This window comes from Grammomys surdaster, unplaced genomic scaffold, assembly GCF_004785775.1.
Source record: "Grammomys surdaster isolate TR1022 unplaced genomic scaffold, NIH_TR_1.0 135, whole genome shotgun sequence".
Classification (NCBI taxonomy): Eukaryota; Metazoa; Chordata; class Mammalia; order Rodentia; family Muridae; genus Grammomys; species Grammomys surdaster.
Genome location: NW_021604593.1, coordinates 5,695,436 through 5,699,263, shown reverse-complemented (window position 1 = coordinate 5,699,263; position 3,828 = coordinate 5,695,436). Strand labels below are relative to the sequence as shown.

Below are 3,828 nucleotides of genomic sequence, written 5' to 3'. Positions count from 1 at the left end.
CATACTCCACCCAATAAAACAGATTTTGCTACTGCATTCTAGATTAAAACTGCTAAGGGCCTTGAGGAAAGAAAAAAATCTATTCTGTACTCTATTTTCTGAACACTGGAAACTCTTTCTCGTTGCCTTCTAGTATTTCTAAAGTTTCTTTTTTTTACTCCCTTCTTCTAAAACTGATGCTAAAGAATTAAAAGTAATAGAGGACAGAAAAGACAATTCTACCTCTAGTCCCTGTTTCTTCCATTGTTCTTATGACAGATAGCCATGGTTCAGGCTGCTTTCTGTGCCATAAAAATGAAGAAAACAGGCTTCAGAATCTCTGAATTCATTATGTATATGTCACCCATGTATTTAAGACTTCTCAAATTTTACCAAATTGTGTTCCATATGAAATAAGAATATTCATAATTCAAACTTTTTCTTCTGTATTTTTAAACTCTATTCCAAATTTTCCCCCTGATGCTGCTAGGACTGTTACAATTTCATTTTCTCTGCATTGTATCATAATGGCTTTCCATAGTTGCTTCTTTTAGGAACCACTTACTACTTAAGAGCCACCGCATTTGCAAAACCATCAAAGAAGCAATTGGAGCCTCATAAGGACATTGGGCTGCTGTGGTTGCAGACCTCATATGCATTATCATATCAGGATTTGCTTTTATAAAGATTGCCCCACCTTGAAAATTCAAGGAATTTGTCTTTTAAATTACTATTCTCCATAATCAAAATTATATTTAAATTTCCATGTCAGAATATTTTGAAGCCAATAATGAACTTTAAAAAACTTACAGGTGAATCAAGGGTTCCTTCCAGAAGATGAGGATGAAGGCCAATTTCCTTTGTTGCTTTTGAAGCATTTCATTGATTCTCATGTCAAAATATAACCTTAGAGGAGATGCCAAATAGCACATTTCAAGACAAAAATCAGACGTTTGTTTCAAGTTAAGAGAAAGAGAAGCCGGGCGGTGGTGGCACACGCCACCACCAGCACTTAGGAGGCAGAGGCAGGTGGATTTCTGAGTTTGAGGCCAGCCTGGTCTACAGGGTGAGTTTCAGGACAGCCAGGGCTACACAGAGAAACCCTGTCTCAAAAAAAAAAAAAATAAAGAAAGAAAAAAAAAAGAGAATATGTACTCCTTGACACCTGTGACTTAGTGAGACAATTTACTATGTGCAGTAGAACACACTTGTCTTGTCACTGGGTTTTAAGCAGGTCGTACAATAAATGAAGTATCTTGTGGAGCGACTCCCTTTGTAATAGAGATGTTGAATTGTTGACAGTGGATCTTTTTAAAACTCACTTATTAGACAATTATAGAAAACATTGCGGGAGGTCAAAACCAAGTTATTTCTACCTCATGCTTGTGACTTCTGGCATGGTTCAGAATCTATATCCTAACCCCTCGTCGTGGACTCCTCGTCAGTCACATTTGTCCTAATTCCCCATTGAGTTAAGAGTGTCCTTACATAGTGCTTTAAAAAAAGTCACCCACTCAAACTACATTCTCAACTTGAAAATGCCTCTGTTAGAATTCTCTCCAGAGCTCATGAGCACACAAATGTCCCATCTCCACGGCTCTTCAGCATGTTCACTGTTTGTACAATTCAAATGACATCTCTGAGTTTGTGAATACTGCTGCCTTTCTATCTGAGCAGTAGCTTGTATGTGAATGTGATTATTTGTAACTGTGGTTGAAACATGAATTGCATTGTCTCTTCTCCGGTCACAGCAGACTGAGCTCCAGTCATGCAGTTGGTAATATTTTTGTTAAGTTTCTACTGAAATGTTGTGGTTACTTCCACTTACGTTTTTGCAATATTCATTTAAAACTTATTCCAGTTAATACTGTTAGAAAATTAAAACATGGCGTCTGCTACAATGTGCTCTTTTTTAAGCAACATTGAACTTGGTATGAGTATTATGTGCATTATTTCTTTGACTTTATCCGGACATTTAGCCCTTGTAACTATCAATTACTTCTGTTGTTATAGTTCATTGTTTTAGTTATCATAGAGTGTATATTTTTGTACCCTATAAGATGCATGGCAGACCAGTATGTGAAAAAATTCACATAGCCATTTTTTTAACGTTTTATTGGTCTCTACTAATTTCATATCATGCATCCCAATCCCCCTCTCCTCATATCTGTCCTCCACCCTTTCAACCTGTCCTCAACAGAGAAAAGAAATCTCATTGTAGAAGTAGTAGTTTGTTCACACATCTTTTCTTGTAGATGTTTATTGAGATTAGTGTTTGGTTTGGCACAAGACCTCTGGATTCTTCTACTTTTTCTATATTGGACCTTACTGGGACTCCTCTCAGATATTCTGTTGTTACCTTGTGTCATGGAGATCCTGTAATTTTGGATCCGTAGGACCAGTTCCTTCATGCACTCCAGAAGTTCATTCATGCGGTAGATGTTGGGATGGGCTAATTCAAAGCCCTGCATCTGGGCCTGAGAGGTATAGTCAACCCAATGGCTCTATGGCTTTCATATCCTCAGGATACAGCAACCCCTAGATCCAGGGCTAGCTCTACTGTGCTGCCCAGACAAGGGACGGGGTCCACTTTCCTTAGTGCTACAGCCAGTGAGGGGCAAGGACAGCTCTTCAGCTTTGATGGCTTTGGGACAAGCTCTTCTGCCTGCCATAGATGGAAAGGGACAAGGGGTATCTCTCCCTCACCCATGTCACCAAACAGCAGACTAGTGGGGGTGCCCAGCTCTCCCATGATCACACTGTCAGGGCCAACTCACCTGCAAATCCCACAATGTGTATGGTCACTCTTGCGAGTACTGCAGTTGGCTAGGGACAGTGTCAGCTTCCCTGCTCTCACATCTCAGGGCCAGTTCTCTCATAATGCTCAGATGAGGGGTGGGGCCAGTTCTGAACAGCCCCCAGACATCAACATGTCACCAGGTGACAACTAAAACCAAGGAAAGATGCTTAGACTTTGGTGGTAACAGACCCTTGCTGCTGCAGGGCCACAGACCCAGTCATTGCCCCCCCCCAGTAACAGCACAGCCAGGACCCCACTATGGTCCCAAGTGGCATCAACCAGCTACTCACAACAGACTGTTCCTCACTACTTTCAAGTCTCCAGTTCTGCTTCTCTTCATTGTGCCCACATCCTTCTGTTTCTCCTTTTCTCCCATTTCTCCACCACTTACTTGCTCTTCTTAGTGGTGCACAGGATATCTGAGTGTCTGGGATCATCTCAGGAGCGGTCTCGGGAGTTCTATGGCCCTCTTGTGCATGATGGCACCAGGCAGGAGTCATCTCAGGCATGATCTGCCCGCCCACTACTGCCTCATGCTTGTGTAGCACCAAACTAGTGTTCAACCTAGCTCCCTGTCAGACCTCCTATAGCCTGGTGGTCATCTCAGGCTTGCTTTCTTCAGGGACTATTAGGCTACTAATCATTCAGAAGTGCATAGGTCAGAACACTGAGCACAGACGTAGCCTCTCTCCTCTTCGCCACCTACTGACACACATGTGACACAACAGCCACACCTGCAATGCTTCTAGGGGCAGGTCACATGGCCATTCTACCAATTGCTTCTAGACCATAATCACGTAGTCCAAAATATCCCCACATTTAAGTTGAATTTGAACACCACAATTTTGATATTTCATCAACCTAAAAAGACACCACAATTTTATTTCGATGCACATTGGATAAAATTTTTAAGCATAAAACTCAAATACTTTCAGTGAAAGCAGGTTATTAGGAAGAATTTGAAGATCTGCTCATGGCAGAGTGTAAAACTAAGGAAAAGGAAGCCCAATATGGATATATGCATTGCTCATATTGGGTTTTAGCAGGAA

At 41.4% G+C, this 3,828-nt stretch overlaps 1 non-coding gene across 1 annotated transcript; it reads right to left on the bottom strand.

Annotated features, from left to right (window-relative positions):
- Positions 1-3,403: 3,403 nt before the first annotated feature.
- LOC114617276 lies at positions 3,404-3,535 on the bottom strand. Its single transcript, XR_003710760.1, has one exon. It is a non-coding gene; the product is annotated as a small nucleolar RNA SNORA17 (small nucleolar RNA).
- Between the last annotated feature and the right edge of the window lie 293 nt (positions 3,536-3,828).